Source organism: Larus michahellis, chromosome 8, assembly GCF_964199755.1.
Source record: "Larus michahellis chromosome 8, bLarMic1.1, whole genome shotgun sequence".
Taxonomy (NCBI): Eukaryota; Metazoa; Chordata; class Aves; order Charadriiformes; family Laridae; genus Larus; species Larus michahellis.
Genome location: NC_133903.1, coordinates 11654679 through 11679350, shown reverse-complemented (window position 1 = coordinate 11679350; position 24672 = coordinate 11654679). Strand labels below are relative to the sequence as shown.

General features: G+C 37.5%; 1 long non-coding RNA gene across 1 annotated transcript; it reads left to right on the top strand.

Annotated features, from left to right (window-relative positions):
• The first annotated feature begins 1843 nt into the window (after positions 1 to 1843).
• On the top strand, positions 1844 to 23466 carry LOC141748078 (uncharacterized). The gene is made up of 7 exons (XR_012588898.1): positions 1844 to 2019; positions 2343 to 2528; positions 7479 to 7618; positions 13225 to 13288; positions 14468 to 14613; positions 21850 to 21944; positions 23386 to 23466. It is a non-coding gene; the product is annotated as an uncharacterized LOC141748078 (long non-coding RNA).
• Positions 23467 to 24672: the final 1206 nt, after the last annotated feature.

The window sequence follows — 24672 nt, the reverse complement described above, 5'->3', positions numbered from 1 at the left end:
AAACCTTTGTATTGTATAATGAATTTATTATTAAAATCCTATTTCCCTATAAGCACTGGTATGCTAACACCTTATTCAGTGACAGCACAGAGCAATTAATATTTAGAGTTTTCCTTGCAAAAATTTCAATAAGTATATCAATACCCAGTATCATGGGTTTTGTATTCTTTCAGAGGAGGATAATTCCCTATCAAGTTTTGTATACTTTCAGAGCAGATTTGAAGGTTTGTATAAACTGATATAGTAAAGTGCACTTTCATGATTTGCAATCAGCTGTATTTTGAATTTGAGAATAGTTGTGAATCCTTTGTACTTTCACATCAGTGGTACGCATCTTTGCTGATGAAGCCTTGTAGTTTCATTTTCTGAGTGTACCTGACATCAATGCCTTTTTGTTTGGTGGCTACCGCCCATTTATACAGGGGCACCTTCTGCTGTAACTCCTACATAGATGACCTGTCCCCTTAAGCTTCCATGTCTTCCCATTGCCTCAAAGCAGACATTTTTGGTCTGCCACCTGCAGGCTCAGGCTGCTTCTTAGACTCCTGTAGTACCTGCTAAGTATCCTTATGGAGCTAAAATCAGGTTTGTAACTTTAAGTCAATCCAATCCGTTAAGAGAAAAAGCAAGAGTGGTGCTTTTCCACTGTATCACTGATGTAAGACAAAGAAAGGCTAAAGCTGGGTTGCTAAAACTACAAAGCTGCTTAGTTCTTTGTGCAGACTGCAAGAGGCTTGTCAAAGAGCTTTTGTCTAATGGCAAATGCAGCCCTTGTCCCCAGGTCAAAATACTGAAACTCAGCTCTCTGCCAGTCCTGTTCTGGAGCTCCTGGAGTACAAGGACTTATGGAAAAGGCTGAATTTTCTCTTGATTCAGTGGTCTTGTGAGGGGAAGAGCACAGAGTTTGCTACATAAATTGTAGGGTTTGGTGGGGAGCTTTGACAGAAAAGCTTTTTGTGTGTCTCTGATCACCACTGTGTTTCCAGGGGGATGCAGAAGTTTACAGGAAGCATCAGGAAGGGATGTTTACTGTCACACTTGATAAAGCTACGTGTTCATACAAATACATGCACTTACCGGCGTTAATAGTTGTGGCAATTACTCACTGGAAATGTGCCCCTTTCGTGCTTTTATCATGGGGTTTGTGCTATTTCTATTATGTGTAAATTTTTCGTCATGTAATTTGCATTCATGAATTTCAGCATATGGGCTTTCTGATTTATTTATGTTGTTGATGGTGGTGTGTGATTGCTTAACTTCTTTATCTTACTTTTTTTATTCTTTCACTTCATGCCTGGAATACTGACAAAATTTTGAATAGTGAATAATGAATTAAGCAAGATGTTTGGCTGTACCAAATGTTGCAGTATCTTTTGGGACTCAGAAATATTACACACATACTGAACTCAGGCTTTGGTTAGAAATTTGTGTGGCTTGCAGAACATACCTATCTGAAGTGCAAAGGCCAAGGACTTAAATAGTGGTGAAACCCATGCTTTACAGAACTAGAGAGCACTGTCGCGATCTATACCACTACCTCTCTTCTGCAAGAGGTAAGAAATTATTTCATGTCTTACAACTCACAGGGTTTTTTTGTCTCATAAAAGCTAATGGAAACTCTTGACCCAATAATAATACATAATTTGTAATATACGTGTTAAAACAGGCTAGTTTGCCTCTTGGAAACATGACAAATGCACACAGGACCTTCAGCCTAACGAAGGGTGCTAAAACAATTTAGAAAATAAGTAATAGATGTGAAAACTAAGAAAACTTATGATAAAACCACAAAACAGGAGTCATTTTTGCTGAAGTCCACTTAAACGGGCAGGAGTTTTTCAATTAATCTCACTGGAAAGAGTTTTGGATCCGGTTAAACTGCTCTCTGTTCTCATTCTAGCACCGCATCTGGATCCTTTCCAGCTTTGGAGAGGGCAAGGCCTCTGACCTGGGAATTCAGCAGCAGCCACGGTATTTTTCCTCTAAACTCCATCAAATATGCCGGCAATTCATTCCCAGGTAGGTTATATATTACATGCTGATTTTAAAGTGCAACCTTGATTGCAGTGTGACATGTCTGTAACCAAAGTGTAGGGGTGTTATACTGTGCTTCATCTCTGTCTAAGTCTTACCTGGGGTGTAGTTATGTTCTGTTTTCCTTTGTCTCCTCTCCTTCTGATTCTGTGTGTGTGGTTGTGGGTGCATGTGGTGGGCTTCAGCTGTGTGGTCTCCACTCATGATTAATTGCTGCTTTGATTTGTGGTATTTAGTTGTGGGATTAAGACATTACCACTATTCCTAAAAGTTGAAATAAATTTTATTTGTGTGCTCATGTACTGCAGGTGATTGCAAATTCTTGCTGGTACAGAAGATTCACAAAATGTTCTGTGCAATAACATGATTTAGGAGGTGGCAGAACTGTGGAAAAACTTTACTGCAGGATGTTTTGAGAGCAACCCTCTCCAGTTATCTCAGCAATGGAGTACTCGTACATGCTGTCCTCTCCTTAAGGCAGAAGAGGAAACCAGGTAGGGATGGACCAGGGACCAGCACTGTAGACTGAGCCTGGGAGGCAGGAGCTGAATCTCCAATTTAATCACAGACTTTTTGTCACTGCAATTCTCCAACTGGAAATAAGGAATGATGTCTTGCTAAATGACGTGTAAATTAGGAGAAAGAAATCCATGAATGACTGTGAAGTAGCTTGATGCTGTGGCAATGGTGGCCGGGTGCTTAGTGACATAGGGTACTAACATACAGCTGAACAGACAGCAGGAGATGCAATCTAGCAGTAGGTCATTTATTTATTAAAACAGGAGAACTTGTAGATTGTGATATTATTTCTGCAGTTTATCCAGAGCTGCCTGCATGGCTAGGTTAGATAGTCTGTGTGTGCAGAAGGGAACACCCCCGAGGAAGATCTGTAGATACCTTTACATTCTATCTAGTACTGAGCATGCTCTGCCACATCCTTAACAGCCTTTCTTCACTACAGGATCCTAGTGATTAAAACCTCTTTAATTACACAAGATCTCTTGAGAAATACTATCTAAAAATTTAGCAATGAACATCAGAAAATGTGTTACCTAGGCAGCTGAAAGATTTTGGGTTTTGTTTTTTAATCAATCTAAGTAAGCAGTTAGAGAGCAGTCACAAAGTGGAAATAATCTTTTGTCATATGTGATACTTTAATGTTCCAGGTTACTGACTAATTATCACTAATTAAGATGTGAGTAGAGCATCTGGATGCTTGTTTCTGTGCCTGGACACTCTGCATTATTTTTCGTGTCTGTAATCTGAAAATCAACAAATCTAAAAAATACTGGTCCTAGGAGTGGGGGAATCTCCAGAATCATACTTTTTGCTGTTTGCTAGTGAATATGAAAATTCTTGCAGTGTTATGTTTCATTTTTAATTTTTTATTGGAGTTTTGGATTTCATAGCAACATATAATTAATTTTGGGTGTGGGTAAAACATTATCCAGTGTATGTGATTTATTTTTTTTTAATTTTTTTAAATTTTTTTAACTGCAAGCATTATCTTCTTACTAGTAGGCCTTCATGGTAACCCAAATGACATTCAGAAATGCTACTCATGCTCACGTATGGTGAGGATGGCATGTGGAGGAGTAGAGGGGATGATCTGAATGATTTGAAGGGGCTAGTATGCAGGTTCATCAAGATTTATAATTGTACCTAACACAGCTTGCTAGAAGTGTGTTGTAGAGAAGCAAACGTGATAAAAGCTAGTGCTAAACAGCCAGGCCAGGAGGCTTATAAACCACTTTAGTTCTGCCACAAGGTAATGAATGAAAAACACATCCTCTCTAATTTAAGTGCTATCATTCAGTGTCCTTAACTGTAGTAAGAACAAAAAAAACCCCTATATTTCTCATAATTTACTTGCATTTTATTACAAGACACACCTTGAGGCAGATTTCTGGTATGCTCCTACCAGTGCCTGGGATTACTTACCAGCAAACCTATCTGATTCAATGGTTAGACTTGTAGACCTGAAAGAAGTTTTAGCCATAAACATGATGAGGCTGAAGAGTTTTGAATGTTAGATTAAGAAATTCCTTGCTTATACTTTCATACTGGCAATACATCTTTTCAGCATTCATACTTCGTGATCTGCAACTCACGCAGCAGGCTGTTTCGTGCAATATTCAAGACGAGCAGTTTAACCCATGCACCCAGTCCCTTCTACGTGTAATTTGAGAGATTATAAGAATGCAAATTACCAGGTATAGCAGGTGGGATTGATCAGAGTGCAACCTGGCAAACACAGAGTACCTAACAAGCATAAAGAAAGCTTAAAAAGGCAGTCCCAAAGTGACACTGCATTGGCAGCATTACCACACAACCTAACAGCTTGCTTTCATTGTGGGAAGTTTTTATCCCGTCTTTCTGACCTTGTGATAAACTTAGAGCATCCTAAGGAACAAAACAGTTATGGAGCTGTAAAAGCATCTGTATCTTCTCTGACATGAGTCCACCAGCTTTCTGGAGATGTTGATTTAAATGCAGTGACCAAATCACTTGACAAGTTTATGAAATAAGTCAGCCTCAGTGATACATTTCCTCAGTACCATCCTTAGACATGTTTTGAAATCTCATTATTAATATTGTGGGTCCAACGAAAATAGCTTGTGTTCCTGTACTTGATCAACTGTCCAGGAAGGTAAAAAAATGCAAAAGACAAGTGGTTTGAAGCTGCTCAATGGTAGTTGTTAGAGCAGGTTGTTGTTTTTGTGATGAGAATGTGTACATAGGAAAAAAAGGAGTACGAACAGCATACTAGTAGTAGCCTGCAATGAAGATGTTAAAAGTAAAGTGGCAATTTGAAAGGGCATGTCTGCTTGCCGCTGAAGCTACAACCAAAGTTTTGTCAGAAAGCCATTAAGGACTGAGTCTTAAACCAGCGCAGTGATTCTGCACTATAGAATGTAGCTGTCTAACAGCAGATTTGTCTGGGAGCCTACCTATATACTTGTCACTGGCTGAGACAATAGTACTGAGAGAGTATCTTTCGTGTTCTCCCATAGATATGTGTTGTTAATATCCTCTTACATGTTTACTAGATATTCTGTTGTAATGGTCTCTTTCCCTGTGAGAACCAGAGTCTGCTGAAGAGCAGAGCAGATCCACGTGAGTGGGATACTCCAGTAAAGGATCTGACCCTGGCCTTCATGCAGTGCCAGCATTGCCCAGAGGAGTGGGACTGACGCTGTGCAGTTCCCACAGCAAGCTTCTGTCACTTGTAACAACTTGTTTAGTGGTAGTGACCACATCTGAGAACACAAAAAAGGGTTTCCTAACACTAATATGACAGGAATTGGTTTGATAGACGAGCTAGAATTTGCTATTCTTCCTGCTTTGTATTTTACTTGCACTCAAGAAGTATTACATACAGTATAAAATGCTTACTGCTCTCTTTTATGCTTCATCTCTTCAGCTATTTTTTCCCTTGCAGATTTCAAATTAAGAGAGACCCCAATTAAAACTGCGGGGATGGGGTTTGAGATTGCTTTTTTCGTCACTGATTTTTTTAAGGGCCTAACCTATTCCTAAATGTGCAGTAAAACTTTTATCTCTTTCCAAGGAGTAGGTCTCCATATTAAAAATAGTAATAGTTTGCACTTGCTTAGCTGCTTTAATATTAACTTTGCAGTACTTTACAGGTACCAGTTAATTAAGTTCTGTAGAACTGCTGTTACAGCATAGGCAGGGATGGGTAAATTGATAAATTGAGTGGACACATGGTTTCCCTAAATTCATAACAGGATGAAGTCAGCTCTGTGATGTTTTGTTTAGCCCCTTTATAGAAGTTTATGCAGTGTAAAATTCTCCTGTTCAGTGCTCCATTTTTCTGGCACATATAAGAGAGCGTTGCTGTGCACATTATAAAGGTGATCATTGCCTTTGTGAGAGGCTCAGTTATAACCACAGTATTTCCCTTACCTCTCCTTAATTGGTCCCTTTGACTTTCTAAGTTTAGCTTCGTGTTTCTTCTGTGCTTCCAGTACTATAAATATCCCTACTGCCAAACTGCTCTTTTTTCTAAAATCACTTCTAGATCCTTTTTCTTGGCATTATCAACGTTATCTATATCCTGTATCCTGCTTGCCAAATTTCTGTGCTGTATTTGCTTACAAGGAGTTATTAAAGCTACAGCTCATTGTGACTTTGTCTGTTTACGGTGCAAGGAAGTCACACGTAAAAAAAAAGTGGAGTGTGTTGTGTGCGTATATACAGACGCATACATACATTTACACATATTAAGTGTGTAAGAAGCTGTAAAAATAATATCTGCTGAATTCTGGGTCCTTACAATAATTAATAATTTCTCTACATTTATCAGTATCATTAATTTAGCTTAAGGAAGATATGATGAAGGTAAGGGCAGACTTTCTTCCGCAGAATCCTTCTTTAACGTATTATTTTTAAATGATATCTCAGTAACGTGAAAAGCAAAACACTTGCACCAATCAGAAAAGTGCTAAAAACCCAAGTTCACCTCTAGTTTAGGAAATGTGCTTCTGTAGAACAACTGTTTTAGGATTAATGGCTATGATCTTGACTTATTCTTGACCTATTAATAAAATAGGAAAACATCACAATGCTGTTTGGGGGTGTGTTTAAGATACTATGTAATTTTCACTGAAAATTAAAAGTGACAAAGGCATATAAATGTTTTAGGTCGGGGAATTAAGGTCAATTTGTGTTTTCCATTGGATGTATATCTATATTTTCTAAGGTGTCAGAAGAGAAAGGGTCATGTTCACTGCGTGATCAAAATGAAGCACAATTACCATCTCCATTCTCATTACCAGGTTTATTATTCACGCTTGATTTAAGTTATAGTTTGCTTAAAAACAAAATAAAAAGAATCTTTGAAGTTGTAACTTCAGAAAAACTGCCTTCTTGTTATTCTCCATTAGACATCATGTGCATCATTTTAATCTCCAACGTAGATGTAGATTTGAAGATAAGTCTTGTCGGCTGTCAGCAGCTATAGATTTGCTTTAGGACAAGAACATGTTCTGGAATTTCCAAGAAAATTTAATTTTGGATTCAATTTCTGTTTCAGAAACTAGCATTAATCGATTCTACCATATTAAAAATCAGATCTAAAAAAAAAAAAAAAGGCCAGAAAACAAAAATGGCTATATGCAGCAATTCCTGAAACAAGCTCACCTACCAAGTTCATCCGGAACTTTGAGATTCATTTATTCCAAAGATGTTTTTAATTCCTTAAAACTGTAAAGTGTGGAGGTAGTTTCGAAGTTTGCTCTCTGATGGGCCTCAAGACTTAGAAAGAAGTTGTTTCATTCCACTACTCAGCTCTACTCCATAACAAGCAGTTCTAGTGCTGCACCTACTTTGGTGATCTTGTTGATTGTAGTAAAACTGAATAGGATGAGCAGAGTTTGGCTGCAAGTGTTACACGTTTTACTTTTATTTTCAAATGACAGGCAGGCTTTCTGAAGCCAAATCCAGCTGAAATAAATATTACTGAAGCTAATGAATGAAGAGAATAAGGGAACTGTGCAGACAGCGGATTTAACTGCTACTGCAAAGCTTGGCAAATACACAATAGAAGTTTCTTTATATGGTAAGTAAAACATCAGTATAATACAATCTTAAACAACAATAAAACAATTGGCCTTTAGTTAAAAATTTGTATCACGTCTGTTCAGATCAATAAATAAAGTTTAGATCCAGTGGAATGGGATGCGCAATTGCTAAAGGTTATATTTGAATAAATATCCCTATACTTAAATGTCTGCAATTTGATTAATCTCTCCGTCATAAATATGAGCTGTAAGTTCCAGTCTCCTGGTTGTCAAATATCTGGTAATTCCAGGGCCAGCCTCAGATGTAAACCAGAATGGAAAAGAAATCTTGGGATATTTCAAGTTGCAGTCTTTGACTCATATTGTGTCTAAAACTGGATGGATTTATGATTTTTAATTAAATGAAAAGAATTTCAGTCCTTCACTATGAGTGAATTTTAAGCTTCTTTTGGGAGAGAACAATCTTCCTTTCTGTCTTCATGACAGTGTTTACTTCAATGGGACTCTGCTTCAGCCGAAAGGGCATAGTCGTGATGTAAATTTCTGTGGTGTTGGTGAAGATTATTCATAATGCATGTGTTCCAGAACTGCTAAGCGTTTAAATAACTAAGTTAATAATAACACTCTTTTACCCCCCAAAGGACATACCAAAAAATCCCAAGTACTGTTTTGCATGAATCTTTGCTGATTAAACAAGAGCAGGTAGTCCTGCGATTAGTTTCTATTGAAAAAATCAGCTGACTCAGTATTTAAAAGTAGAGATATACAAATACAGCTACTTTCTACATACAGCTTCCTCATACTCGCTAAGATACACGCTCTTCTTTTTTTTTTTCTTTCTCTTTCTTCCCCTCCTTTTTTTTTTCTCGTTACTTTCAGGAGCACTCCAGCCACATCAGTGACAAAACAGACATCAGGCAACTAGCAGCCATCCATTAGAGTCACATCTGGTAGGTTTGACTGACACTCAGTAGAACTGATTAACCACAGAATAACATGCCAGAAATGTAACAGGAGAAGTCACTTCTGCCTGATACCAATCAATCACTCACTCTCGGCAAGTACAAATGCACATTCACAGTGGAATGAGTTTGACCCACACTCTTATCAGAATAATAGTGAGAAACTATTGCCAGACTTTTAGATGGGAAAAATAAAGTACAAGCCAAATGCCAGAAAGCAAATTCGCAGATGGGAATACATGTTGTTAAATGGCACCATGGCATAAGACCGCAAGAATCAGACAGTTCTCCATATTGTAGAAGATGTGTTCAATATGATGATTGCCAGTACTTGAAATACAGAGCTGAAATATGTAAAATAATATAGCAAAATCCTGATGTAGTATTTTGACAGCTCAGTGCTTTAAAGACCACTTTTTCCATCAATGCAAGAAAAAAAATAATCTAATGCTTAGAGCAAAAAGCAAGGGTCTTAGAAAGTGAGAGCTGCTTTTTGGCCTGGATTAAGTAAGGCAGTTAAGCATGTGCCAGAATCTTCTGCTGACATTTTTGTTGACTCAGAATATATTTAAGTTCCATTACATGGAACATTTTTATGTTCTCTGAATCAGTGTCTTTAGCCTTGTGATTTCAGTATTTCAGCTCCCAAACTATCTGAATATAATGCAGGTCAGATTCCACCTTGCTAGCCAGGCATACTCAAGGGAATAGAAAAATAACTTTCTACTCCTGCAACTTGAGGCATCTCTGAATTTGGTTGCAGTTTCTTTGCATTCGGTGTATTGATGGGTCCCAGACACCATGGTGTGATGTTGGGATAATCTGAGTATGTCCTATCGAGTTGGGAGTACAACTTTAAAAACCTCTTACAAGATGCAACAGTAAATATAAAATCATCCTCTGTCTCCAGTTTGTGTAGTCTCTTCCATACTCCCTCCAGTACAGAGCCTGCCAGGACAGAGTCCAAAATCTATCAAACATTTGAACAGCGTTTCTCAGAGAGAGCATACAAAGAAAATAATTCCCTTGACCACCTTCTGGATTCCGCAGAATTGACGTTTATAATTAAGTCCTTTGAATCTCTGCTGCTCTTGACTGTGATTTTTTAAAATTTTTGTGTACCAGAAAGGAAGATTTTCTCACTTGTAATTTTTGAAACAGCCATATACTCCAACTATGTTTTAGCAGATACATTGCACAGTTACTCTTACAAACTTTTCTATTACAGCCTGTTACAGCTATGGCAGCAAAAAAATGCTATACTGCAGCCACTAGATCTGCCTATATATTTGCTAGACTGGGGTAAATCAGGACCAACTCAAAGCAGGGATGGTTTGAATGGGAATAACAACTGAGAACAGAACAGGCTTTTACATTGGAAAGAATCAGTCGATCTACAAAAGAAAATACCCATTACATATAATTATTTCCTGAAACAAAAAATTGATTTGGTATCTAAGTGTAGAGCTAGCATAGTATTTCACAAGAAATGACTGTGCAATAATCTTTTTTAAAGAAGATAGCTTTCTGAAAGCAAGCCATATGCATAATGCCCCCTAATAAGAGATGAATCTGATTGAAAATAACTGTGCAGATAATCTTATTCCATTTTTAAAAGCACTAAGCTCTGTGTGATTGGCACAATTGCATTAATAATTTATAGCCATTGGGAATTGTTGGTTTCTGCCTTTTCTGGGAGTGTGAATCACGAATGATTGCTCATTTTAACAATATTGAAAAAGATTGGAGAAGTAAAGCTGAAGGGAGGAAATGTGCTGACAGAATGTGCAATGATTGTGTTGGCCAGCCTGGCTGCTGGAGCTGGCTATCAAGTATGTTTTTTCTACTCAACTAGCGAGAATCCTTAGATGAGGAAAACATCATCTCAGGAAACAGTCCCCAGCGGCTGCTATTGTTTGAGAATGCCGAAAACTCCCTATTTTGTTTATATTTTAGATGTGGGTGGTATAAAATAAATTCCAAAATGTGCAACTAGGCTTTGTTTGGTTTGTTGCAATGTCAAAAAGCTTTAAAGCTTAAGCTGTCGCTGCTGTTCCTGACAGAGCAAAGCAGGACAATCAAAAATGATGCATGAAAGGAGCTCTCTGCGTTTGACTTCACTGTTTTTATCATGCGGTGGTGTATATTTCTTTATTGAACTTGTTTCTTTGGGGATCAAATGCAGCATGTCTTGCAGAAGGATCAGACCTTTAATATATGATCAGTTAACTTTTCTTATCATTTGAGACATATGCTCAATGCACTTCTGCAATTTTGAAAGTGTATATATTTCCTGTACTGTATTATATACCGTTTAGCTGTTTTATTTAACGCCAAAATGCAAATCATATATTGGAAAATTCATCTTTCCATCCATACAGACACTGAACAAAGATAGCCAGACTTTGAGAGGAACAGTTGGTGGCTTTTGAGCTATAAAAACAAATTCATAAGTCTTTATAAACATATAGCATTGTCAGCACAAGAATCAATTTGAATTAGTCAGAGGTTTCACACGTCTCCATTTGTTTAACAAAACTGTATTAGAAGCATATACTGTGCCTCTTTCAAACTACAGTTTTTGAAAGCCTGAGTTTGTGTCCATTCACTAATCATGATTCTGTGTCTAAGCAAGAAGTTCTGTTTAATATATTTGGTTCAAATTTCTAAGGAAAAAACCAGAACATTTGCTTCCAAATTCTGGTGCGGTAGGAATGCTCACGGGAAAGAACTACAATCAGCTTATCACTAGGAATAAGACTTAGACAGAAGAGTCCCTCGCAGACCATGGTTTATGATTTTCATCTTGCTTGTTTTCCCTCGCAGCTGTCTGGGCTGCTGCCTTCATTTCTCTTTCCCTTCTTTCAATGGATATGAACCAACTGATCCTTGGGACCGTTTTCCCCAGCAGTACAAAACAACTGTGAAAGTCCCAAATCCAGCTCTGTTTTGTATTAACACAACATTAATATTGAAAGGTACAGATTAAGGCTGTCTTGTCTCCAGCTTCCTCAGCCCTGTTGCAGTTTCTCCCAGTCCTGTCAGCTTTCAGCGGCTGCCCCTCGCGCCATTCCCAGAGGCTCCGAGTGCCCTTCCCGGCAGGGTTGCCCAGGCTGGGGTGGGTTATGAGGCACGTCCGTCCATGGTGAGATCTGGCTCTAGGTCACAGAAGTACATAGTTAAGCCTCATAGTGAATCTTCTCAGCTCGGCACAACCCTTTTCAGTTGTCATCATTTGTTTGTTTCCCTGCATAGGGACTCCCGGCAGAGGAGACCAGCGAAGCTGTCCCCTGCTCCTCAGTCCTGCCTTGCCTTTTCAGCTCCAGGATGGCCGATTCCCATGCATCTCGCAGATAACCTGCCTCCCCTGGGGAATCTTGCTCTCTTATGTTTCCCTCCTCTTTTTTAAGCTTAGAATGTGCTTTCCTCACCCCCAGCCTTATAGGGCATGCTGGGGTACACTTGTGATTTTTGCAACAGAAATGTTGCCTACGTTTCTTAAAAGCTCCAGAAAATCAAGAGGGTGGTACAATTTACATGACTTCAGGGTTGCAAAATCCTGATGGGATCCTTTCAGCCAGCCTCTCTCCAGCTGTCTGTAAGCACTTCTGAAGATACATGCTACAACTTTCAAAGGAGCTTAAGGGAATAGGTGCCTGATCTCCTCGGATTCCTTAGAAAATCCCATTTTTTAAGCTTTTGTAGCATTAAAATATAATGTGTTCTTCCTTTCTTTTTTCAGAAGAAGGGAAGACTTTGTTTACTGAAAATAAACTTCAAAAGCACATAGTGTTTTAATTTTTTTCCTTATTCTTAATAGCTATGCATTTTACAGTTCTTTATTAAGTGTAACTATTGATTTGAAGAAGCATGCATGGAAGCACTTAGTGAATAGATTGAACAGATAATCCTATTACATCCAGTCTGATTGCAGGAGTTATTGTAATTTTATTTTTTGTAAGGGAAGGCGTAAGGCTTTTATATGCACGTATGTATATCTGAGTGTAAAGCAACATGCAGTAATTAGATAAAGTCAGCAATAATAAGAAACTGGAGCTTCCTATTAATAATTTCTTGAGCTATTTCTGCTGTGATTATTTGTGAGCAAATCAGGAAGATCTGAACCTTTAAAGCTTAGCAAAATACAGACCTACACCCTGTAAAAAACAAAACAAAACAAGATTTATATAAAACTCTATGCTCCCTGGGATCAGGGAATTCTTCCTAGCAGCAGCGGCTATTTCTGGCCTTCACTTGTTTTTCCAAGAATTTGTCACCTATGATCTGCTGCCTGGACTTACTTCACTGCCATATGTTTATCAGTACATTTTACAATTCATTTTAAAAACAAAAGCCAAAAATCACTGCAACAAACCCCAGAAGTATCTGCGGAAAATGAACGAGCAGGCTTATAATTACTGATGTTGAATGCTCTGTTATTTTCAGATTAGTTCTGTTGAATAAATCTCAACGTGAAGGGATAAGATACTACTTAGTGTTCTGAAGTAAGAATCTGATCTGTAATGATGAGCTATAGATGATTAACCATTTGTAGATATTTTTTTTCCTGAGTAACGTCAGGAAAAAACCCTACAGTGTAAAAAGTAAGAAGTGCCATATACTTATGAAAATTCGGCCACAATTTTAGAATTCTTCAGCTGTTCTCTTTCTTTTCCTCCCAGTATCCAGTGATTGAATTCAGATCCAGAAGAGTGCAATGGCTTTTGCTACCACGTTGGATGCAATGTAAGTTAAAGACAAATGTCAAATTTTCCTTTAGAGCAAGATATTAAACAGCCTAGGTAAATGACAAGAATTTGTCCACAACGTAATCTTAATACCACGTCTATAAACTGTGGAATATTTTGTGTTGTGTTTTAATTCTTTTGTGTATGTGTAATTTTCATTTCTTTGCCCAGGGCACATATTTCAGAAATCACCAAATTACTTAGCCTAGTTAGTGATCTGCATTTTATTATCCAGAAGTAAAAACCTGAAAGACAAGAACAATCATAGAACAGCAAAACATATTTGTTTTAAGTGATAGAAAGGAGAACGATGATTCATAATAGGAACTGTAAGTGTTGATTTTCCAAACGAGATGGGAACAATTGATTATGCTACTGTGCTTTTGAAACAAAAAGATGTAATGAGCGTAAGCAAGTGTCTAATTCTTCTTGATGCTGGCTCAGAATAATTTCTCTGCTTTAAACTGCAAAAGGGATCGTATATCCCACACTGAGTTAACAAGCCTTTACTGTAGGTGTTTTCATTATTACCATTACATTATAGGCAGGCAATTATATTGAGTATAAAACCCTTTTTACACTTCACTGATTACATTTTTAGTAACAGGTCATGAACAAATTAATCACCTCTTCGAAGAGTGTTCATTAAAAATTGTCTTTTTTAGTCTTTCTCTAAGGCTTTCCAAGTTTGTGTAAACAATGATTACAGCTCACAACCTGATACTCTGCTCACATTGAGTAGCACCTTCCCACAAGATGCGGTGGGATTGTTTATGCTGTACAGTGGGAGTTAGCATACACTCTATGGGCTCTACACCAGCCTCAGCTGCTTCAGGGATGTGAAAAATCAGTAGCAGGTACTTAGGGTCTTTAAAGCAATTATTCCATCAACCCATCCCCTTATTTTCAAAATATTAGAGCTTTAGATCACTCTTGACCTTAAGGTTGTATCCAGACCATGTTAATGGTCTGCTAGTTGCATTCCCTGTGCTCATCTATTTTGAACCTACTTTTTCCTTTAGCTTCCACAGTTTCTTGCAGTCATGAGATTCAAAATTTAATAGTGTGTTGTTTGAAGAATGAATTAATTTTTTGGTTGAATATTCTGCTTCATAATTTCAATGCATGTATCCTAGTTCTCGTAACACATGAAATGGAGAATTCTTGCTTTTCACAGTGTTAAAGGAGACATTAGATCTGACAGCTGAGGAGTTGCTTCAAGGGCTGAATCTCTGTTCTGTGCAAATGGACTTTGTGGGTTCAAGGAAAACCCCAGTGTCTGGAGCTCCAAGCATCTGCAGTGGCCTACCACATCTTTGCAAGGTATTAGATGAAGCTCATCAAAACTATTTTTGAAAAAAATGTATTACAAAATGGTATCCAGATGAGATTATTTAGCATTACAAGTCCTTACGCAGCTTTTAGGAGAATCACTTACTTGCTAAATAGAGTGCAACAGCTCCTTGGGAGCCGTTCCAGTCTATCAGGTAAATCTGTAATTAGTATCCAGTTGATCTGAAGCATGGTGCTGTCATTATATTGATATAGACATACACATTAGAAAACATTACTGCCTGGGCACGGCAGGCATTTCACAGACTCTAATAACTCAGCCATTTTATTTTTTAAAGCCTAGTAATTTTTGTTTCAGAGTTAAAATATAAAATCATAATTGCAACAACATTTTTAATTTTCAGTTAAGCATAGACCAGGTGAGACATCTGTAATTTTTTCTGTGATTTCTATGTTTTGAAAATAGTCTGCTAGATTTTTTTAAAAGAACTGAGAGGGGTTTTGTTTATTCTTTGTTTTTTTTAAGCAAATAGGTCGTATGGTGATATTAAACTGGTAGCGACAGAAAAAAAAAGGAGGAAAGACTGTCAGGTGGTTTTGTGAAAATAAATTAAAAAAAAAAAGAAGTTTGGATTTAGTGCAGCTGAGTGGAATCCCACTTGATTTTGTTTGAATTTCAAAATTTAGTTCTCGAAATGGCAGAGGTTCATGCCCTTTTGTGGTAAATGGAGGTCCCATATTTTTGCATAGAGGTTTAAAATATGTGTCCATGACTAAGACAGAAGGAAATAAAATGATGTGTCAACTTGCATCTGCTATACTTCCATCATATTCAATAAAAATTAGAATAATTACACTGAGGTGGATTTGGCAGTATAAATGAAATTCAGGCATAAGAATGCTGTGAAGTTTCTATGGGCAGGAGCAGATGCACAAATCAGTTACTTTGGATAACCTCCCCACCTGATTACCGATTATAGTGCATTTGCAAGTTACTCAGTCTTCTTTTGAATGGTGGCTTAAGCCTTCATTATTAACTAAGCATTACTTTTTCTTCTTCGTACATTGACTAGAGGTTTGAGATATGAAAAGCAAAGCTCAGAGGTCTAATGGTGTTATCTGATGCTTAGAAAATGGATATTGTCTGCAGATTCAAAAACAGGAAAGTGGGTCTCGCTTGTATTTTTTTCCGTGGCCTCAATATACCACAGCCACTGTAAGCATAAAACAGATTTTTTAATGGGCCAACATCAATAACAAACTATTCTCATTCGCGTGACATGTTTGAAAGGAACAATGTGAACAAAGAGTGATACTACATGGAGTATTTCAGTCTGATACATTTTCAAACAGAACTACAAAAGCTGTGAACCGTTACAAACACACAGGGTTGATTGATTTTGCTTTAAAATCACATTTAATGTGAAAATTTGTCTTAAAAATAAGCCAAATCAGGCATGCTAGTATACTTGGCATAAGTGAAATCAGAAATGCGAGTGCTTATTGAACAAGACATCAAGACCAGTCTTGTGACTAATGCAATAGACTGGAGCCGAGGAAAACCTGATACATAATGATTTTTCGGTTTATTTGTAGGGTGGAGAATAATATGGGCAAAATAATAATTCTTAATTCCAAAAATTAAGAAATATTTTGAAAGAAATGGAAACAAGTTTGGGTCAGCCAAGCACTGGCTGACTTACACATGGTCTTTTCAGTAAAAAAGTAAAATCCAAACTGAAGTATTCACCCAGCTCTGAAATTGAGGGCATCTTCTACATTCAGTCTCTAGCTTTTTCACCAGTCCCACCTGGAGAAAACATGCGTAAGCTCCTCTTATTCTTGTCCCACATATGTAGCAGGAATTTTTTAAAAAAAAAAAAGGAAAAAAAGCCTCGTGTAAGAGCGCAGAGCTCTTCCTTATGCAGTATATGTACCTCAACTAGCATAGGTGGGCTTTGCCCTCGTTGGGACTGTGGGTCTACCTTTGTAAAACTGCGATGTGATTGGGATTCTTTTTAAGCTATTGGTCTAGGGAGTGAATGGGATCAGTGAAGATAAAATCTTTGAGAAACAGAAATCTTATTCCAACATCATGAAATGCCTTCCTAGAAAATCTTTTGGATTAATTCATCATCCACAGTCTTTCCAGGTGGTTGTTTATTCAAAAGCTTTAATTTTCATCATAGATTTAGCTTTGTCCTAAAGAAAACTCTTGACAGAAATCAAGCTTTTTAGACTGTACTGAGCACAAATATAGAGTGTAATTACAGTGAGCAAATAATGGAAGAGACCAAAAACTGGAGATCAGAATATTCAAAACATTCACAGAGAATAAAAATTACATTTGATTTTGTAAACATGTTGCCTGGTAACACTGGGATTAAGACCTTATCCAATAGTTTAGGAGCAAGTTTAAGATGGGAACTTCACATTATTTGAATCTCTCTGCGTGTGCTGACAAGCTGTCTGTAGCACACTTCCTGTTTTCATTTTCGAATACTGCAAATGATAAAAATAATGTTCCAAATCCAGTAAGGACTTAAAAGTTATATTAGTGATGTTAACAATTTAGTAAGCAACCTTGGGCTGCAGTACTGTCCTTTAACAACCACAGTCAGACTGATGGTCTAATGCAAAAAACTGTTTTGTCAATATCAAAAATAAAGTATGACAATCAAAAAGTGCAGTACAAGGTGAAAACAGTTAGTTTAGTGAGAGGCTGATCTGTAGTTACTGCTCCAATTCCACTGAGATTTCCAAACATTCTGTTGTTTCCATTAACCTCTCTCCTTCTGCCTGCATCCAAATCATGCTGCCCAGCCTCTTACACCAGAAGGCAAACTAGAGATGAATTTGAGTGTTCATGTCCTCATACTTTATCAGGAATTTAAGGTAATTTTATCAAAGTAATAATATTTATATTATCTGGGTGCTGACGTTTTGTGACAACTTCTAATAAACATCCAAGGTTTTTTTCACAGGCACAATAACTGAAGCAAATATTTATCACATTATTAAACTATTACGTACAACAGTATATTTTGTAGCCTACCTCAGGCCATCTAGGTTTCCAGCAAAGTAAGCGCCAAGAGAGCAAAAGAGCTACAGAATACCCAGGGAGATTAAATATCACAACAGCAACTCAAGAAAGTCAAATCTTGACTCAAGAAGGCTCCAGCTGTCAGAAGAACTTTTAAGTATCGCTCTTCGTACATATTTTTGTTTCTCAAAAATCTCTCTAATGTTCTGGTCTGAAAGTCTTGTGCATTTACCATCGCTCTTTTGCACATGACTTCATTGTTCACTCTGTGAAAATGAAGTTTTATACTTTTATTTCTTCCCATGAAGTAGGGATTTTTAGGACAATTGTCAATGTAGTGCATCAGCAATAAATAAAGCTTCAAGTCAAGATAAAAAGGAAGTGTTGCCACACCATTTTCAACTATCTAATGTATGAAAAGGTTTCATGTATTCTTGAGTTTCACTTTTTCTGCTTGAGGACTAGGCGAGTGATCCAGGTGTAATATAAGGAATCAATCAGAAAGCAAATTTGCTCATCTTAAAATCTCTCCAAGATAGAAAGCAATTTTGAAAAAATGTTATTTTGTTTTAGCTGCATTTTCACATCACTCTTTTTCCTTTTCTTTTCCCTCTGCCTAGCTGTTGGGAATTTTGAGGGGGGATTGGTCAATTTTCTGTTGAAGGAGAAACAAATGACATGAAGTCAGTGCATTTTCTTAGTTTAAACTCTTCCAGTTTTAGTGTGCACAAGCATAAGTACTTATAAATAGCCTGCAGTCAATCTTGTTTTTAAATATACCAGCCGAGACATCAGCAGTACTTTTCTAGAAGGCACTGTGCCGTAAGAGCTTGCGATAGTTACACAGTCATACTTGCCTATTGCAAGGGCATACAAAATTATCAATACATCTTCCTTTAACGTTAAGCTACGGCTTTATCAGGTGATCATTAATACCTTTTCTCAGTGCTGTAGACTCACCTGGATCAAGAATCATGGTCCAGATGATCAGGTGTACAAATCAGACAGAGTATGTAATATGAACTTTACACTTGCTTTATTTCACCCTTAGGACAGATGATACTCTCCTGTTAGTGTTCCACAAGATAACACGTTATTTGGGTTGATGGGTTGTGTTTTGCTTATATAAATGGTTGATGCTGTGATTGCACCTACAAAAGCCCCAGTAGCTGGGTAAAGTATGCCCTGGAGTAAGCGGGTCACCTTGCCCTTATACCTGTGTCTTGTGGAACAGAATATATACGTTCTGTCAGGAGGACTTGGCAGCCTACAATTCTGTCGCAGGGAACTGCTTTTTTTTCCTCTATCAGACTTATTGTTTTCTGAAATGAAGATTATGGTGATTTGGACTCGGTCTCTTGCGGGGGGAGAAGGGAGGGTCTGGATTAGATCAAGAGGATGTCAGGCTTCAGCAAAGACCAGCCATGTAGGAGTAACAGAGGTGAATCACAGAACTAGATGATAGGAGAGCAGGAATGGATATCATTGGGGTAATTAGCAAGGACGTTCAGGCTCATGGGAATTGTTTGTGAATATATTCTGGAGAACAGAACATAGAACAATTAGTGCTTGAAGCTGAAGGCATTACAAAACACCAGATTAACTGATCCGGGCTATGCTCATGTAATTGTTTTGCACGTTAGCTTCTAAAGGTACAGATGATTCCATGTTACAAAGGCTCCTGAGAATTTGCAAGTGTGAAAAGCTACTTAGGAGGCTAATGAGAGAGGTTAGATTTTCATTTCCCAAAGCTATGGGAGTATACTTCTGAACAGGGACTTAGTTTTATTTATTTCAGAGAAGATCCTTTGAGGCAGTTTGAACTTTGTTATTATCACTCACACTCGATGTTTATTGATAACTATTCTTTCATAAAATCTTCTACCGAATTATTACTGAAATATCTGTTCAAGTTTGTATTCTATGGATCCAATTCAAGATTATAGATTCCACTAGAATTAGAACGGGGATGTATTTGTCTCCCCGTGACCAACATTTCTGTCCCTGTTTCTAGTTCTTATGCTTTTTTGTATAGGGACCATGAATCTATGATTAAATGTTATTTATTAGGCCCTTTCCTTTGAGAGCTGTTTCAGAGAACAAATATGTGAACAGACTGGTAAATGAATTTTCAACCTTTACTTTCGATTGATCAGACTTGAAATCATTACTACTTTTCATTTGTTTTTTTTCTCATTTCTTTAAAATCAATCTGTACTCAAAGAACAGTTTGTAAACTGAATACAAACTAGGGATGTCCTCTCAGCTCTGGACCAGAGTTCTGTTTGGTGAGCCTCACAAGCACCTTCATATGTGTAACGCAGTAGTTTTATAGAATGCCTGCTGTGGAAATATATTAGCTACTTTGCTGATAGGCCCCTTTAACGTATGGCAGAAAAAGAGACAAAGGGAGAGGATAGATTGCTAACATACCTCACCTTTAGAGAGAGAGTTATTTTCCTTCATTAATTCACTGTGTTTTTCTTAAACATTATATACTGCTTTAAATATATTACTTTTCTTAGATTTGGACTAGGATTATTTTTACATGCATCCCAGGATGCATGGGATATGTATGCATCCCAAAGGGGAAAAGGTGGTTATTTGATTTTTGAGGTAGTTGTGGAAAACCTCTGCTACTATTGCTCTAAATGCATATGAAACTCATCTTGTTTGAGGCCTTTCCCTAAAATACTATCTTGCTGCAGAACTGGCAAGAATTCCTTGTGGCTTGCAGATACGGAGAGAAAACTGGAAGTTAAATACCTTGCTTACTGTAAATATAGCTGAATGTTAGGAAGCTGAGGCAAACTTAACTTTCACTCACATTTTGACCCCCAGTACAAGAAAGACATAGACATGCTGGAGCCAGTCTGGCTGAAAACCATGAAGATGATCAGGGAGCTGGAGGATGACGTACCAGGAGACTGAGACCTACGTGTCTTCAGTCTTCGAAACAGAAGGCCAAGGTGGGGGGAAATCTAATTGCTGAATTCAATCACCTAATGGGAGGTTATAGAGAAGGCAGAGCCAGAGTCTTCTAGACGTGCACAGCAAAAGGACTGAGCCAATAGACACAGGATGAAGCAAGGACAATTCCAACTAGATACAATGAAAAAGATGCTTCATGGTGAGGGCAATGCGACACTGGCACAGGTTGCCCAGAGATATTGTGGATTCTCCATCTGGGGAGATAATCAAACAAGGCCCCGAACAATTTGATCTAACTTTGAAGTTGACCTTGCTGTGGGTGGGGCTGGATGGGATAACTTCCAGAGATCCCTTCCAATCTGAATTATTTTATTGATTTAAACTGTGGATTTCTTAGTATGTACCTAGGGGATGTAAAGTCAGAGTTTGGAGGCTACCCAAGGGAGAAGGGCAAAGTATACTGAGAGAAAAAAGAATGACAAAATAAAAGAAAGAAATCTGTTTACCCTTTGGAAAAAATCACGTGTAGTAATTCTGTCTTGAGTTGTCAATTATTGTTTGCAGATGATAAAAGCTCTTTAAAAGCTTCATACAAAGCAGCTGAAAGTATATTATTTTTGCCTTGATATGAGACACCAACTGTTATAAAAGCTTTAATGTCCTTTAAATATTGCAGTATGCAGGAGAAAAAATCAGAACAAGCTAACAAAAAAAAAATTAAAAGTGTGGTCCTCAAAACAAATTAACATTTTCAAATGTCTTAGCTTAGTGATTCCTATAGAGGCACGGATGATCACGAGATGTTGGCCCTAATTTTGTCTCTAGCTGTTTCTGTCACTACCTAAGCTGTTCAGTGACGAGATCCTGGAGATCTGCAAAAATATTTAGAAACGAGATGGGTATTATACAGCTACACACACTGCTAGGGCTATGTTTGAGGAGGAAGAAAGAGCTCCCCACAGACACAGGAGATCTAAGGCACCACGAGGAGGGGGGAGTGCAGAGGATAAGCACCATGTATCAGAGAACGGCACATAGGCTGGAGGAAAAAGTACTTATACATTGGAGTTTATATGGAGTTGGGCCCTAGTTTCCTCACACACCAGTGTATAAGTACATAAGAACATTGAAATAATGTAATTACAGCAGTTTTTACGTATTATTTTTGAGTTAGCTATTTGCAAACAGCTGTAGAAGTTTAAAGATTTATAACCATCTGTCATGTAGCTAGATGTAATGCACTAGCACATGATGTTGAATCTTCTTTGTCCACCTTATTCCTGCTCTCACAGGTTCTATATCTGGAAGCTAATAAGTGACGCAAAGACAGAAGTTCAATCACTTACTATGTCCCAACTTCTTTAGCACGGTGTATACTGTTAACAAGGTAAGTGCATAACGTGAACAGTTACGTTTTAGCGATCCTGCCGTAAAATAGTTGCTGCTTTTTTTAGCTCATTCCATGGCAAAGGCTCTTGTGGAGGGTACTGGATATTGCAGTAGAAGGCTCCAGAACTTTTCCAGGAAAAAGTTATTTTCATCTGGCATTTATTCACCTGCTGGAGGCTTATGTAAACACTGGGCAGGAAGTTACAGATAGGCATCTGGAAAGGTTTTTTTCAGAATTTTTATTGAAGTTCTGTAACATATGAAACTGTAAGGTTTCAGAGCTTCATATGATAAATGCCATTTAAACACAACGAGTAAAATGTTATGTTGCTGATGTTTTTTATATCTGGTGAATATACATTCTAAATATAGATTGTGAAAGGAGGGCTTCCAACTAGCCTTGTATTAAAGGTAGTAAATAAAAAAGCCAACCAGGGTGATGGAATGATTTAGTAATTCTAAGAGAGTTGGAGAATAAAATAGTAGGTAGTAATGACTTCTGGTGGAAATTGGAATGAAATATTGAAGTTTACTTTTCTTATACTGAATAATAAACCCCAAGATATAATAGGTAATCTCCCAAATTTGCTGGTTTTGTTCCTCAGTGCACAGAAGGAAGGTGAAATAGTTTTTTCTTATAGTGCAAATGCACCATAAGAAGAAATAAAACAGATTAAAAAAATACCAAATTTTCTTCCCCAGGGTAAAACTCTTTGAAGTGTCCTTCAAATACTTGTCCAATTTCATTGCTCCCCTGGTTGCTGCCTATGGCTCTTTCAATATATTCATACTTATATGCAGATCGTGTTTCACTCCTAATCTATGAGAGCTGGGGGAAATGGGTGATAGGAATAATGGTGTAAGTTGCACATCACATACTGTAGCTCTTTCATCTTGCATCTTCTTTCATCTTTCCTCAGTTTCAAGCCTCTTGTCACATAGGTTACATCATCCTTCACTAATAGGCTACACTTACCCAAGCTATAGTAATGTGTAAATTATATGAACTTATACCTACCTGTCAAACTACTTTTCTAGGAGAAGGTTCCTCAAAAAGAGAACGTATTGTGCCCCTCCTTTCTCTCCATCTGCTAGAAAAGCTAATTTCTTATATCCTGTGAGAAAAGGCTACTGACAGAATGTACAGAACAATCCTATTATCTGCTTCTTGGTTTCCTGATAATTTTCTGGGGTGTCGAGATTTTTTTTTTTTATACGTTATTTAGATCTGAGTAGTTTACCTATTTTTGAACTCGGACCCACTTTTTTAAGCCACACATATGTACTGACTCAGGGTTTGTCTTCCATTTTGCTGTTCTTCTGATCTTGGTCTGTTGTGTAACAGCTGTAGTAGCAAGAGATAGAAGAAAGTTTAAACTACGATTTTCTTGAATGACTTCATTCCTTGAAGTGTATGTTTATCTTTGTTTTGTCTTCAGCCTGTAGGGACTAGAAGATATTTTGGGGGAAGTTTTCTGTTCTCTCTGTTGTGTTCTTCAGAGGGTGGAAATAGAAGAAGAAATGACAACAATGTCACACACTTAAATACATGTGAGTAATGGCACATGCACTTGTTAAGTCAGATGTTTCTTTGAAACACCAAAAATTATTAAATTTTCATGGGAAGCTTGAAACATTGTGTATTAAAGCACAGTCACTGTGCTTCATGCTTTTGATAGCAGCCCTTGACTTCCCTTTCTGAGACCATCATAGCAACGTCACATGCCAATGAAGAATAATGCTTTGTTAAAGTGATTATACGAAAATGGAATTGTGGTTTAACCCACTGACATTAAACACTGTATCATTATCAAAACCGTGGATAATTTTATACAGATTGTTCTACAAGGCATAGCTATTTGAATGGCAGCCTTAACTTTTCACTACTCTTGATGAAACTAAGGGTTTGGAAGTTTGGAAGTGCATTTTGAATAAATGGTCAAACAGCGTGCCTTCTGAACTATGGCTTTGGCTTCAGTAATCTGCAAAACTATGCTGAACTTTCTCTGAGCTTCTTGTAGAAATCCACACTTGGGCTATATTCGTAAACAAAGGGATAAGGCCAGCAGCTCTCAGTGGCATAATCCATACTTGTCAGTGACATGAATGCCAGGTCAAACTTTACTTTTTTTTCTAGGTCAGACTGTGTTATTGTATAGTAACATCTTGTAGCATAATAGTGTCAACTCAATCTAAAACTTGTTCCACAGTCTGGAGTCTGCTGCACAAGATTATGCATTATGATAACTTTCTATTACATGACCACACATCAGTTCAAAGACTTAATCAGAAAACAGCAGCAATCAAATGTTCTAATCCTCCTAGATGTAAATGTGTAGCATGTCGCAGTGCACTTTATCAGTATAAGAGCAGGAAGGGGTTTTGATCTCATGACTGAGCCGTGGCAGTACCTTGCTCTAGAAGTCGTCCTTCTGTGCAATGGACAGTGTGTAGACTGTTTCATTGGAATCTAGTCATCAGAGAAATTGCCCTATGCAGCAATGGCTTGAAGCTAGAAACTGATGTTAATTGTCATAATATTGCATTTGCACACACATTACAAAAAAAAAGAAAAAAGAAAATACACAATTAAAGCTCTTGGAGTTCTTAAAAGCTTAATCAGTACTTACTGAGACTAGCATTTATACTTTTTTTAGAAGCTGGGCTTAATATTTATTTGAACTATGAAATTCTAGATTACTGCATAGTAGAAATAGGTTCCCTCT